Source organism: Poecilia reticulata, chromosome 17 (assembly GCF_904066995.2).
Source record: "Poecilia reticulata chromosome 17, P_reticulata-male-v2, whole genome shotgun sequence".
Lineage (NCBI taxonomy): Eukaryota > Metazoa > Chordata > Actinopteri > Cyprinodontiformes > Poeciliidae > Poecilia > Poecilia reticulata.
This window is the reverse complement of record NC_088846.1, coordinates 21076907-21092611: the sequence shown is the minus strand read 5'-3', so window position 1 is coordinate 21092611 and position 15705 is coordinate 21076907. Positions and strand designations below refer to the sequence as shown.

The 15705-nt window shown below is 38.1% G+C and overlaps 1 protein-coding gene and 1 long non-coding RNA gene across 5 annotated transcripts in view; one reads left to right on the top strand and one right to left on the bottom strand.

Annotated features, from left to right (window-relative positions):
• The window catches only part of LOC103479801 (uncharacterized), a 46905-nt gene extending 46547 nt beyond the window's left edge, over positions 1-358 (bottom strand). The window contains exon 1 of the long non-coding RNA XR_014084285.1: positions 278-358. This is a non-coding gene — a long non-coding RNA (uncharacterized LOC103479801). The remainder of the gene's footprint in view (positions 1-277) is intronic.
• LOC103479799 (RNA-binding Raly-like protein) overlaps positions 94-15705 on the top strand; it is a 63422-nt gene continuing 47810 nt past the window's right edge. For 2 of the 4 annotated variants that reach the window (XM_008434458.3, XM_008434459.3), the window contains exon 1: positions 94-233. The gene's annotated coding sequence lies outside the window, so the exon portion shown is untranslated. Of the gene's footprint in view, positions 234-638; positions 736-15705 lie in introns of those variants that run through there. The other 2 variants (XM_008434457.3, XM_017310039.2) reach the window with 2 other exon arrangements.

Sequence of the window (15705 nt, the reverse complement as noted above, 5' to 3'; positions counted from 1 at the left end):
AAGGAAATAGATTAATGAGTGACAACAGAGGGGAGAAAAAGCCCCCCATCTCTCCAGACTCGGACTGCCTGAGAAACTCCGAGCCAAGCCCGTGTCACGTGACTCAGCCACCGGCAGCGAGGAGCGAGAGCGCAGCCGGAGCGCCGCAGATCCTCGGTGCTCACACGCCTGCTAACACCAGCAGCCCTTCACCGCCCAGTTTCTTTTTAACTCAACCCTTTTACTCCCTCCCGGTGAGTACATTTTCCGCTGACCTTTTTATTAAGCACATTTTTACCTCGTTTTTGTCCTCCTCCTCCTTCCTTGCCTCGGTGTTTCGCCAACACTGGGGTTAAGAGAGAGAGAGAGAGAGAAAAAACCCAATGTTTTCTTGCTCCCTGCATGCAGTCATTGAGATCTTGGATGCTGAGTGTTGCTGCTCCGGCAACATCCGATGAGAAATATAAGCCCTACGTGCTCGCACACGCTCTTGATATTTTTGCCCCTCTTCTCTGTTCTCCCTCTTCTTCTTCTTTTTTTTTTTTAAATGCAGCTTCCTAAAACGTGTTGATATAATTCCAACATTTTGCTTATTTTCTGCCTTTTGCCCCTCACTCACCTGTCTCATCATGGCTTATTTTGGTGCGATTTTATCTGATTTTGAAGTGTTTCTCTGCTGTTGGAGGCTGTACCTGTGCCAGGTCGCAAAAATGACACTTTTGATTTTCACGTTTAAGGATTTTGCTTTTCTAATAGGTGAGAATTTTAACTTTTGCCAGAGTTTGTTTTGGTGTTTTCATTGTGCTTCTGTTTGCTTTTTGACTGAGCTGGATTTGCACTCAACTGACAAGAGGTTTCAGATCTTCTCGTTGAGGAAAAACACAGCTGATGGATTACATTATTTATCCTTCAATAGTTAGAAACATTTTGATCTTTATTCCTTGTTGGTCTTTTTTTAGTGTTTTTGGTATTTCTTTTTATATAACACTTCAAACTTCACAAAATGTACACCAATAAATACATGTAAACATGTAGATAAACAACACGATGACAATTCATTTCATTTATCACCTTTTAGTTTCCACATTATCTAAATTTATGGTAATTGCCAAGCGACTACAGTGCTGAACATTAAACATTTTTGCTGTTCTTCATCGGTTCCCAAAAACAAGACAAGTTGATATTAGTTGTTTAATTTGTCAAATTTTCTGCCTAGCCTGCAGTCTGCTGCTTAGCAAACAATATTACCTTAATCGAGGTTATGAGTGGAGTTTTGCTTTATGCGTTTTTTGGGAGTCAGGAATGTTTCCAAACAATCAAATTTGTCTTTTCTGTTAGTTTGAGAAAAAAATATATGATGGTAGAAGAGATTTCATAAACCACAACATGCTTCTAGAAGATCTGCAGCATCTTCTTGCTCCACACTGAAGAATCTCAAGAAGTATGTGATCCCCCATCCCTCTGCCTGCCTAAACCTACAGCAATATTTACAAAAAATATGACATAAAAATAAAAAAACTTTTTAACAATTTTCACACATCTTTCTAGTTATCTAATAATTCATAAATAATTAGTGATAAAGCTTAATTTAGCTTCAGGCAGAATAAGTGAACGCAGATGGCTACACATTATTTGTTTCTTTTCATTTATTTTTATTTCCAGTTGATGCAGTGTGTGTGGTAAAACTCTGTAAACATGACGGGACAAAATGGCACAGATGAGGTTTGTTTACAGGTAGGAAATGTTGATAGGAAGGGATAAAATGATAAATACTGGGTAAACTGACATGAAGTTTGATGACCAACATGCCTCAAAGCATATTCCAAATACGCCGATAACTTGGCTTAGCCTCATGAGGAAGTTAGCAAATCAATATTTAGAAAATGTACTATGCATTTTTTAAAAAGTGCAGTGTTATCAAAATCTTAGTTATTTTTTAATTGTCGGGAAGTGGAACCTTGCACTTCTTAATCCTCCCATTGTTTCAGCTTTTCTACTTTCAATATAACAACAATTATAGCACATCCTTAAGAAATAGCTTGATCAAATACTCGACTTTAGTCATGGGCCAATAAATGGCAAGATATTCTGAAGTTTTAGAAAGTATTGGTTTCCAACTTGCTAAAGCTGTTCCTTAATACTGTATCTGCAGGACAAGCAGCCATGTTTTAAATATCATGAGACATTTTCCTGTGTACAGCTTGTCAACTTGTGGCCTATTTTATTGACCAAATCTCCCTTATATGAAAGAGATGCAGAGAGAGCAGCTGGAAAGATTTTAATCAACTCTTACACATTTAAGAACAAAGTTTTATGTTTCTGAAACAGGAGAGTGTAATTTATACTATAAACTTCAGTATGAGATGATTACTTGTAAATGACTTGATACCAAGAAAAGAAAAACTCATGATCAAGACATTCTTAGTAAAAATCCTTTTGCAAGGTTGTTCCATTCTCTATTAACTAAAGTAAGGTAATAGCGCCCCTCCGCTGCCTGTTACTGCACATTGCCTGCAGCTGTCTAAGGGAAGGTTATTATAATCTTTTCAGAAATACCTATAGAACAATTTCAGTAGTTTGGAAATACACTAAGTTGTGACACAGAGAATCAAGGTGAAGAAACTACACGTTATTGTTCATCAGGGTCTTAAAATCTGTATTTAAAGTTTAAACAGCTGTTGTACAGCTCAGTTTCTATGGATTAAATACCCTTTAATGTGATGCCAAATAAAGTGCAGGAGAGACCTTTAAGTTTTCTCTGGATTTTTGGAGTGCCCCTCCCCCTTGTTGTTACATGGTGCCGTCTAGCTAGCTGAAAAAATTTACTTTTCCCTCACTTAACAGAAAGGCAGATTTTGCTCTTTCAAACATTTCCACTCAAAAATACAAAAACACAAACAGCCATGGTAAAAGATTGCCCAGGTATGAGGAAGATTCAGAAGACGTGTTGAAAACCAGAACACTTCACGTTTAAGGCGTCACCTCAATGCAAAACATGTTGCTTCACTTACAGACAGTGGATTTAGCTTTAAGTGTAACGGTACTGATGCAGATTCAAGGCCAAAATAAGCTCAAGAATGTTTGGCTGTCAATCAAATTTTATTTGATGTGAAAAATGTATTGATACAGTCAGAGATTGCTTCTTGATTAACTAATTAATCAACCCAACACACATTTCTTACCCACATTCATTGTACTATGGAAATGTCTGACTGGCTCCTGTCTTTTAAGTAAAGTACTTAAAGTGTCTGCACCCACGAGCTGATACGGCAACAGGGGAGGGGGATCTTCAAGGCAAATTCTGCAGCAATTCATTATGCAAATTTTGCTGACGGATTTGATTAATAGCTTGACCTCCACTTGCTGCCTGAACTCACCCATAAAACCTGCAGGCGACAACCCCTCGACAGACCCAAAATAAAACACACACACAAAATGTCCTAGAATTTGTGGACAGAAAGTCCTTGAAGTGACCACTGGGATCGCTTCTTTAAAATCCTTGACAGAAGTTTTGTTCCTGAAAGCAGCTGGAGACGAGGACCTTTTCAATCACGCTCCAGAGATACCCGAGCAGGGGACATTCGACAGCTTCTCCCGCCTTCAGACTTTGCAGGTCAGGGGAAACAGGTGGGGGAAGCCGAGCATGAAATATGCTGCTACGCAAACAATACTTATCTCTCGCCGGGGATGAAGTGGGAGGCTGGCTCTGGAATGCACATGCACTGAATCCCTATATGAGCTCGGAACGGCGGGAGGAAGTGTATCCAGCCGCCGGTGGACCGAGTCAGTAATCTGTCACTGTCCAGTTCAGGCACGTCCTGCTGCACCCGCAGGTTGATCGCTGACCCTTAGCAGGTGCAAATACAGACGAAAATCATTTTTGAGCAGCCCCAGAGAGGTCAAGGAACGGATTAGAGGAGCAGCTTCCTCTTGTCTCTTTTATGTCCCTGCCTGGGAGAGATAAGCAAAGAGAAAACAGATGAAGGACTCAGACAAGAGAAAAGAGAGATGATGCCGGTGTAGGTGTTTCACACATGTATGAAATCTAATACACAATGAGGCAACACCCTGTACTTCTTATTACATCCTCTGCTGCTGAATGCCTATTTTCACCCATTTCAGGACATGGCCTGTGTGTTTAGCTACTGGGAGACAGCAGTTTAAGCCAGTGCGTGTGCCTATGCATGCATCTGATACTTGGGTTTTGTTCTGAGACGTGCCATTTGCCTTGCAGCGTCGGTATCTCAGCTCGGCGGCCAGTCGCTTTATATTCCCCCGCTCAAAGAGATGGAGGCTGATTTCAGCACCAGGGACAGCTGCCAGCACTTCATTACTCTGGCAGCTGGAGCTAGCTGATTCCTGCCTGAAAGTCTGGAGTGGATATAGTCACTAACCCCGCGCCCTCGCCGCCGCACATGTCTCTCTCCGCGCTATTCCACCTCCCATTCACAAAAGCCGGGGATGAGGTCTCACCCCAGATAAGAAGCAGAATGACAATACTCCTCCAGAACGAGTTCAAACAGGGTTTACAAATGCAGGAGTTTATTTTCTTTTTAAGACTCAAACTCCTAAATCTGACAGGAAGCGTGGAGAAGCGACGCCCACGTGCGACCAATTAATGGGGCTTTTTCCGAGTAAGCATTTAAGATTGAGCACCTTAATAAAAGTTTTAAGGTTGTGAAATACTGGGAAACATGGGGAAACAGAGTGCTGATGAAATTAAATATTTTATTGTTTTAAAACTATTGCGGTGGAGCAGAAGTGAAAAGGATTTAGATGTTTTCAGACAACACATTACTTTTTAATTTTTTATATAATTTCAGATTGGCTTAAAGTTTCTAAAGAAAAGTTTAATGGAGAGCTGTTCTGGAGTCACTTTAATGCAAAAGTTGAACAGAAATCTTTTTTTTCATTCATGTTTCTCAACTTGTCGGCTATCAGAAGTACAAATGCCAAAATCTATAATAAACACGCAGAAGACAGTGATCTGGTCACATGAAACCAAAATTAAACTTTTCTGCTGTATGACGTCAGAGTTGCAATGAAACATAATCAGTTGTTTGAATGGACCAAAGTCTACATTTTAGTTGAGAGTTGGAAATGTATGATCACAAATACTCTCCATCCAAAATAACTGTTCTTGAGCTGCTTTACAGAAAGGATCAGGTGAGAATTTCACACCAGAAATATGGAAAGCCAATAGAGTCACTCCCCCAAACACTTGCAACACAATGTAATGCTGCAAAATATTGACTCATAGAGTTGAGTTCAAATGTACACCACACTTTTTAGATCTCCATTTGTGAAATATGTTGATAATTTTGCATTGTTTTTATCTCGTTTCAGGATTCCTCAATATTTAGTATTGAAATTATATACTTAATCATGTCTGTAGAGTAGTAAAAAAGGTTTGATTATTTCAGCTGGTTGTTTTATGACATTAAAAAACAAAGAAAGATGCATTTTTAACCAAGACCTCAAAATTTAGGTTGAAAAAAAAACAAAAAACAGACAAGTCCATTAAGTCAGAATAAAGTGCGAAAGTTGGAAGTTTCTCTCCTATCTTCCGTCACCAAAATGTCTCCTCTCCTTATAAAAGCTTAGTTGTACCTCATTACACCCTCTGTACCGCAAGTCTCCCACACGGAACATGTAATATGAAATATATTCCCCTAAGTGGGGCTGTACAATTACAGAAAATTGTAAATATTGAGAGGATTATATGAGTTACAATACCGGTACATGCAATTTTCTTCTTTCCTCTCTTTCTCATCACTCTGATGAACTTGTGTCACTTGAACGCCTCTTGCCGTGAGACTCTGTCCAACTGGCCAAATATTACATTAAAATGTTAGATTAAAACGTGGCATGCAAGTTCATAACACTTGGAATGTACAATTATCACACGCCATCCTTTGCAATATGAATATTACTCACACTAATATTACAATTACGACATATTCGCAAAAGTGCAGCCCTGCTCTTAAACTTTTATCGCTCTTAGTCGTTAGCTTGGTCACAGAGTTTATCTGGAACATGGATAAGTTGAGTTTGACGTCATTCACAGAGTCAGGCTCTGACTTGAGGTAAAATGAAAAGAGTTTAATAAGCCACCAGAACTTTCTCTTGGTTCACTGTCATCCGCTTTAATTTTTCACAGGAAGTCCTTGATATTTTCTCCTCTACACCTTCCTTTGAAGAAGTTTTTGATTAGGGAAAGATCAGCGTGTCCCAAAGAACTCATCTTTTTAGCTATTAATGCCAAAAAGATAATCAGACTTTTTTAGTTCACATCCTACAAATAATTAACACCAGAATTTTCTGAGAACCACTGAAAGCAGTGGCATGTCTTGTCAACTTTAAACATTTTTTAACTCAAAAAAACGATGGTCTGCTGGATGAATGGCTGCCCAGCGCCCATTCACCCAGCGCTGGGCAGTTTTCTGAGGGAAACCTTGCATTAATATGGTCCTGAATCGAATTGTATCATTACGTTTCTGTTACAGTGAACATAGCAATTTAAATATGAAACAATTTTGGGTTTTTTTTTTCTGTGAATTAGGCATTTGCTGCTGTACTGTTTAAAGCAGAAAACACTTTAAATAATTAATATGATTTGCAGATGATTTTTGGGCAAAATGCAAACACTTTGTGCCCAGTATTTTCTCTGATTGGGTCACATCTGTTTTCGGCTTCTGATCAGTAAAAGTGTCCTGCTGGTGGAAAAGTTCATCTAAATAACAAAAAGACAGCAGGAAAAAATGATTTGATCACCAGGTTACAATACCACTGCACAGGACAGTTTTCATTACTCATCCAAACTGCAAGTTTACATGCTTTTATGTTCTGTTAAAAATTAATTAATGGCACACTCCTACTGTGAATGTAATTAGCCTAATAAATAGAGTTGTTCCAATTTTGGCACCCCTGTGGGTTTGGTCATAAGTGCCCCTTTGCAACCTCTTGGTGGGTAAGTGGTCCCCCCCAAAAAAATCAACGATTAACAGAAAACAGCAGAAACTCAAAGCCCTCAGCAATAAGCACAGGTCAGAAGTTTTAAGTCATCACAGTTTTCTTGTACGTCTCTTTGTGAAGCCAAACTTTTAAAAACAAAACACTTTTCTTGTTATAATCTTAAAGTCTTAAATGCAAGGAAGACAAACTGTTGTTTACTGAAGAAAATATTTTGCTGCTGTTTTGTAATGACATATTTCAGCTAACTGGGCCTCCGAGGTGGAGAAGGTCACCTTCTGCAGCACTGGGGAATAAAAACAAACTGTAATGGCCATTTATGCTGGCATTACTTTCAAATGGGAAGGAGCTGAACTACTGCACTGAAGCATCAATTACTCTGAAGATATGACCACTTTAAGTAAAAATGGCAAGAAAATCTAAAAACAAATCTGTCTGCTGCTAAAATAATAAAAATGTCTACTTTATCTAAACCATGTTTACATTCTAGACTGGAAACTGCAAAATTGAAAAGCAGTGTTTAAGTTATTGATGGCCATCTGTTAATTGAAATCATCTTTACCTCAGTAGGAGTTATGGGTGATGCTTTCTCTCATACCACGGCTGTCTGTGTTTTTGCAGAGAGAAATATTTACAATGAGTCAGTGGCATCCTTTATATAAGCAAGGAGAAAGTGTTGTCTCCTCCTTTTAGCCAGCTGACCAGCAGTGAACACCAAGAGGCAGGAGAGGAAAAACTCCATTCACTGCAGCTCTTTCTCTGACATCTCATTAAATTGTAAGAACAGTATGCCGGAAAAATCGTTTTAAAACCTCCGTTTACCTTGATACAGGCAGCCATACCTAGAAAATACTAATTTAAATTTAAGACTTTCTACTGAATATGTAAACTAGAATTTTGTTTCAGGCCTGTGCAGTTTCATTTCTCCTGAAGATGTTTTGCTGCTGATTTGAATACAGTTTCTTTTAGCATTTTTTTTTTTTACAAATCTTTTATATATTACGCTTTTTGTTCGATTTTTATCTATACCAAATGTATTTGTATCACTTTATTTGCCTATTTGCTTCTTTTATGTTTGTTTTTATTTTTATGCACCTTTGGTTTCTTACAGAAACAGATTGTTTGATGCTGTAAAAATTAAGCTCTCTTGCTCTACTCTTCAATCTATTAAATCTAAAAAAAAACATTTGTTCATTGAAACAACTACAGAAGACCCTACTGCTGTGATTTATTCTCACTCTTAAAATTATCCCTTTGATACTAAGAGTATTGTTGTGAAAGAATATTTTTACCTTGTTTTCCAATTCACACTTTGTCAAGTGTGCATGGCTGTAGGTAGGTCATGCACACTTGACCCAGAAGGTCATAGGTTCAAATCCCAGCCTGGTATGTTTCTGCACACTAGTGTCACTAGTGACTGTGACGTACTGAACCTCAGTGGCAAGAAAGATATGCACCAGCTGCACCAGCTTCCACAGTGACCCTAAACATACAGCCACCACTACAGTTGAGTGATTTAGTATTAAAATGGCCCAGTTAAAGTCCAGAATTTAACTTAAAAATGTATGTTCAGACACTTTCTATCTAATCTGACTGAACTTGAGCTTCTCTTAGTACTTAAAACTCTAAAAAGTCAAAATCCTCTACTTTTCCTTTTCATTCAGCATTTTGTCCTTTACTCTAGCTCACAAAACCCCAGCAAAAACAAACACAACGAGCTCTACAAGTAGATCATTTATTGCTTGATAATTAAGTTTGAACACCCTATTTGAGTTGTTTATGGAAGGAGAAAGCCAGTGTATCATCTGGAGCAAAAACTGTCCGCCATTCCTTTAAGTTTTTGTTCGTCTTTATTGGCTTCATCTCAGAAGGCATTAAAATCAGCATTATTTAGCGCTTTGTGTCGCTGCTTTTAGTCTTCCTGCTGTCGCTGATTCTCAAAAATCAGTTTTTTTTATAGAATAAACTGAAAACAGTGGCAGCTGTAATATTTAACACCACACTGGGGCCCTTTTTCCCATTTAAATTGCAAATTGTTCTTCGAATTAAATTATAATCAGCTCTTTGTCATGTTGTTTTTCTTACTCACACTGTGGAGGCTACATTTTCACACACAAATATTTCGTCCTCGCGCATATTTTATTTTCATTTGATATGTTTTTCACAGATTGCCCAGATTTTTCTCTACAGACTTACCTGGTTTGACCTCTGACCTTTCAGCTCCCACTGCTTATCATTACCGAGACTTCTCAGCCTGGTTTCATACAGAAAACATGTTTTATCAGCTAATTAATCACAGCTCCAGTGACCCAGTTACTTTAACATGGCGAGGCAAAGGCTATATTTGGCAGGTACACAAAAAGGGAAATTAGGGAAATGAAGAAATGTGTCCATGCCAAGGGATCTGGGAAAGCACATGTTCATACACCCTTGAGCAAAGCGGGGAGTCTCTTTTATAGAAAGACGTGGCGATGTGGGAGCAATCATTTATTTTAAGTGAATTCCTCAGAGGAAGAGCAGCAATTTCATCGTTAGAAAAAGAAATATAACTTTGAGTATTCTCAGAGGTCAACAGCGTGGTGCATTCAAGAGTTTTTTGGAGTCAAACTTCTGGGAACCCAATATTGCTTTAAAAACAACGCAATGATCCTCCTGGTATCAAATAGTGAGCTAATGCTGCGAAAAGATTGCAAACTGACCTCAGGTATGCAGTCAAAGCGCTCCGATTTCAAAGATAACCGCCCTTTCTATTATTGTGCAATGCGAGATAAAACATCTTGCAGAGATATGACTTCATCCCGCTGCGCCCCGTGCAGGTCACGCAGTGTTTTATCTCCCTGCCGTCTTCGTCGCTGGCCGGGGCTATAGGTCGCCCCAATCCGATTATGGTGCAGCTATAGTTTTAGGCGACTGATCGTCTGCCCTCAGTCTTCATGCTTCAGAGAGCCTCCATATATATTTTTTTCCCCGTCGCAAGCTGGGAGAGAGAAGGAGAGGAGGAAGGGGAGATAAAGCTGATGGAAATTGGAGTGTATTTTCCCTACAGAAGCTTTGTGTGCCCCTGCACAAGCGAGGCCTCTAAGTTCAGAAAAGTCCCTTCATTAAATGTATGAGAAATATGTAAATGATTACAGGACCGTGGAATGATAATATAAAAGGACAGAGTGACAGTAATAATTCATAAGGCAGCACACTACCTACCGCGTCATGTAAGCCTGCATATTCAATCTTTGATATTCTGCTCTGAAGCCCAGTTGTAGACTCCTTGAAAGATGACTGGCAATACAAATGTCTTCATTTTGTCCCCAGAGGTTGCTCTTTCCCTCAGTCTTTATGTAGTTGCAGATTTTCCTGGGGTTGTGTAATTAATGAAATTGGTGTTTCATTTTGGAAAGCTGATTTTGCTGCATTCTGCTTTAACTTTGACTTTTGCAACGTAGAAAACGATTGCAGAAGTGCAGTGCAGATATCTTTTTAAAAAGTGGATGTAGATCTGCAGAATGAATGAAATTAAAATTGTTGTGGTGATATCGATGTGTACAATGAAGCTATCATAATGAAGAAAGGGTTAGAAAAGGGTCAGGAAGATTTAGCTGAATTATCAACACATTTTACCGCAACAGTACCGCAATTACACGTCTCCTATCGGACTGCAAATAACAATTATTTTAGTAATTGATCATTCTATTGATTTCTATGACAATTAATCAGACTAAAGAAGTTGACACATTTTGCAGAATTTTCATTTGAGCACATTTTAAAAGAGGCAACAGTGTGGCTGGGTATTAGTGTCGCTCACATTGATGGTTGGACCGTTTTGGTCGCTGCAGTTTCCTGTCTGTGTAACATGACTTCTTTTTGCTACTGGACACCTTTAGGTGAAGAAAAATGGGTGCAAATGTAGAAAAAGTCTGTAAAAATACAAACAGAAAAAATTTAATTCAAAACGTATCTTCATCATGCAATGTTTCCAAACTCAGCGAGGAATTTCAAAGAAATTATCACAATTTTGAGGAGTTCAGGTTTCCCATCTCGTTCCCCTCGTATTATTTTGTAGGTAATGGGAGGTAACAGTCTTAACTGTCGCATTTCCTTGTTTAGATCCAGAGCAAAATGATTCCTGATACCCAGTAAACAGCTGCTTCAACACTGCTGCTACACTCTGGCTTCTCATTATATCCGTACAATTGGCTTTTCTGTGTGTTCTCCACGCTGATAAGCAGTTGTTACTGCTCATGTCCTGCAAGAGAGATTAGATTCCAGCGGGCTCCCCTGGGCTGGAAGCAAAATTGCCCTGCACAGACCACTATTCATTAAGTCCTTAATTGCTAATTGAGGTCTTTGAATGATTCAGCACTAGCTGCTGCTGTTGGGGTATTAGCTGAGTAATTTATGGCAGTGAGAAGGCTGGGGAAAAAAAAGAGCAAGGGTAACAGAGCACTATTAAAAAAGGTGGCACCGGTTCCTGCACGGTGCTGTTATTACACATATCTCCGAATCTGTACATTGCTCTTTTTATAGCCAATTCTCTCCATCTGTCTGAGCTCAATTCATCATGCTTTATAATTATATTTAATTAAGCGCTACTTCAATTAGACTGTACACTCCACTTTCTAAATTAATCTTTTTTGATTAAGCACATTATGTGGTGATTGTGGCAGTTCTTCATTTTCAATAATAATATTTCTTTTTCTGTTTTGAGTGACAGCTAGAAAATCAAAGCAGTCATCTCAGCTGAAATCATTATTTCTCCACCAAATTCTCCCAGTAATAAAAGCTGGAGGTGATTTTTTTAGACCTATTTTCAGCTATAATTTTAAGTCCTCACACCTCCTGCTGGGTGTATTCTCCCGAAGGAGCAGAAAAATTGGAGAAAAAAAAAATCTACCTGGATTCAGCTGTGTTTTATAAATGTATTTAAGCTTGTATATTCTCTCCTGCTTCAAAAGGAACAACTAAATGTGCTTATTATAAATAATACTTTTACATCTGTGAGCTATGAAGCGAAAGCTGAAAAAAAATTAGGAGCACTTTAGGTACACAAGCAGTGTATTCCACCAGGGATTGGAATGAACCAATAATCCAGTGATCGGTTCTGATCAGTAATCTTATAGGTCAAATACTGAGTATCTCATTTATTTCTTTCCAACCTATTTGTTAAATGAATCGAAACTACGTGATTTCCAGTCTATAAGGGCATCAACCAACAGCATGTTTTAAATCTATTTGTTTTTTCATTTTAAAAAAATACAAATTATGTTAAAAGTTGGCTAAAGAAAAGTCCCTGCATTAACAGTTGTCCAGGATCGCCCGTAAAAAGGCATCTATAGGTTAAAGTTCACATCTTTGCTGTTTGTGCTTTTTCCCTGAGTCAACCAGAAACTCTAAAGGTTCATCTACATAATCTGTGATGATTCTGCACAAAGAAGGACTTTTATTCTTGTGCAATTTTTAACACTTTTGAAAGTGAGCACTGAAGACACTAGATTATTTTTTTTAAATATTTTTATCTGTCGGTCAGGTGATTTAGTGTTTGTAAGCTACTGAAGTAATGTCTGTTTCCTTCAGTTTGTGATATTAACAGTATAACCTTCTGCCATTGTTACCCTCTGGGCTGGGGACATAAAAGCTTAAAACTCACTAATTGAGTCAGACTGCCAGTCAATTTTTCATTGAGCCACAATAAACTCTGATTAAATTCAGAAGGAACATCAGAACATCGGTACTGGCTAGAAAAAGACGGACACAAATTCATTTTGTTTAAATTGTTTCAGGAAATATACATTTTTCACTTTTACTTAAATTTATATAAATACATAAGAAATATAAAACATTTTATTACACATCAGAGATAAAATCACTTAAAAAAAAGAAACATTCATGTAAGACTCATGTTGTCAGAACCTAATGATGAAGCAGTGCTGCTGACCCATGTTTCAGAGTTTCTTGTGAAGGTAGTGTGTGCTGCACTTAGCTAGATCTAAACATTAGAGTTACAAACAAAGTACACTATAACTGCTGAGAAAACTGCTGTTCAATTTTTAACAGCCATCATCCAAGTTTGAGTGAAAGCAGCATGATGGGAAGAAGAACCTGAGTGCAGATAAAGATGGTGGGACTGGATCATTTTGCTGGCAATGTGAAGTGTAATGTAAAACTGTACTGCAAATCTGAAGGTCTGAAGGTCATACAGTGATGAAGTGAAGAGGCCAAATGCAGAGAGGAGGCAGGCAGACAGAATAAACTGTGTTTATTGAAAGAGAAAAACTAAAAACATGCAGAAAACTACAATCCAGGGAAAATCTGGAACAAGAAATCACAGGAGGCGCACGATGTTGTGCCAATACACAATGCTGCCGATTAAAAGCCGTCACGTGACACCTGCATGTTTTTGGTTTCTCTTCCATTACAGGCAAAATAAGCCTCAAATATAAGAAATAAGTAAAACTTGTAACATTTAATTTGTGTATTCAGCTTTGCAGTAAGCAAAGTTTTAATTTACTGTTTGTAAAAAGTTCAAGCAGAAAGTTTATTTGCAATCAGTAACATTTAGTTAGTTTCTTTGGAGCTTTATTGCTGTTTTTTTTTTCAGTTTTATATCCGTATATTGGTCTGTTGTTAATTTTTTATTTATTTATTTTTTCATCTCATGATGGATGGTGATAGAGTCGTGATGATTTGGAGCTTGGAGCCATGAACAAACCATGAAGTCGTCTGTTTTTCAACCTTTTCTGATGATAAATGTGAGGAAATAAGAAGGAAAGCTAAAAGCCTCGACAGTGATCCCAGATGCAGCAATAAATCTACAACAGAAAAAAAATCAAGGTGTTGCAATAGTATAGTTAAAGTCCATGTTTCAAATTGATTAAAATCCTGTGGGGAGATCTTTAAGAGAGCGGTGTCTCAATGAACTGAAGGAACGGGGTTGAAGGCGATAAAACGATAGTAAATATACCGCAAAACAACTTGTCTGTTTTTCCACCTAAACCAGCGACATTCACCAGCGTGTGCAGAATGTAAAACTTCACAACCCTAGATGGGAACAAGTGCTAACCTCCGCACTTCCAAAAAACAAAAGTAATAAAAAAAAAAACATACTTATAAAGCTTAATGTCTGACCCAGCACAGATTGACAACAGAGCAGAAACTTTGTCTAGCTTGTTTATTTATTTTTTGTCTTTGAAAACTGCTGATGTTTGCACTGAGGGTATAAAAAGCTGATATGTCTTTTCTTGACATCAATGACGTCTATTTTTTTGTTTTAACTTTTCACCCTTGAATGCTTCTAAAATTTGCACCAAGGTATTGTTTTGTCTTTTTGTCTTTACATAGTTCTCTCTTCATTGCTCATTCTTGAAAAGCAGTACTTAAAATTAAGAGGACATAAAAGGAGAGATTTTTGAAATTTACATTTGAATGCATGATTTTTTTTTTTTTACACCAGTGAAAGAATATGTTCATTTTGGTTTCATTCTCCTGTGTTGCTTGACATTTTTGTCATTTTTTATTTACCCGGAGTTGAGTTATGCTGAATGACATCTTGAACTGTTAAAAATAAATCTTCAAAATAAAAAACATCCTTCTGATGTCTTCGAGTCCCTCTTAAAAATACCAGGAAACAAAATAGTGATTTGCTTTATATTGTATATTTTTATTGTGATGGGATTTTTTTTCCATATTGCCCAGCTTTAGCCTATAAACAATATGAAAAAAATTGGGAAATCACACAGAAGTGGCTCAAAGGGTGAACTTAATTTTTCCCACGACCGCACATTTACATAACTTGAAGCGTAATCATGCTTAATTCAAGACGTATAGCTTGTAGACTGTCAATCAAAAGAGTTAGACAAAAGAAGAAATGTTTTCAGGACTCCTCCAAAGTTGAGACATAGTCAAGGAAGTTCAACTTAAGTTAAGAGGACAAGTGTGAAAAGACAAATATGAAACAATGACTTTCCCTGTAATGTGCATTAGAAGTCTGTTGCCGTTTTCTCCAGAAAAAAAAATGCTGCACTGCAACGTTTCAGTGGCGGAGGGTGAGTGTGGCCTGAATGCTTCCTTCTCAAGAGTTTGTCAGCGCGTATGAGCCACTCTCATCTTCCCGTTTTTTTTCCTCAGACAGCAGCACGAGTCAGTCAGGATTGATCAGGGAGAGAGGAAACACTAAAATGAGTACTTGCACCAGTTCTTTGCTTTTTATCTCCCAAGGATTCCCGCTCTGAAGCCTCTGACAGTCGGTGTGAGAGAACCAAAGAGGATTCGTGAAATACCTAAACTTGGAACCTTTGCGGCGTGTGGAGGATGCTGTAGAAGTATCAGAGAGAGAGAGAAGAAAAACATCACTGTCAAGAGCTCTCACTTGGTTGTAAGAAAGACTTTTATGAGGCAAAACAGAGCGCGTGCAGCAGACAACATGCCAGGGAAGAGCTAGGATGCACTCCCAGCTCCACTGATGCATAAAGATGTTATTTAGCATTCATTTCTCGAGAATTAAGCGTGCCAAGATGAATCCGGCTCCATCTCCACGAACGCTGCTGTCTTTCCTATCAGGCTGCTTTGAATTCTGGGTTTTCTGGCCTGGGACGTTTCTGCCAAGCCTTGGCTGGCAGTCATGAAAGGCTTTGAGGGTCTTAAAGACTCATCAATATTGTAAAAGAATAATCTTTGAAGTTTGCTTGAATCGGCTTGAGAAACAGTTTGTTTTACTTTAATCATTTAGTCATTCATTTAATCATTTAGCAGAGTAATTAATGA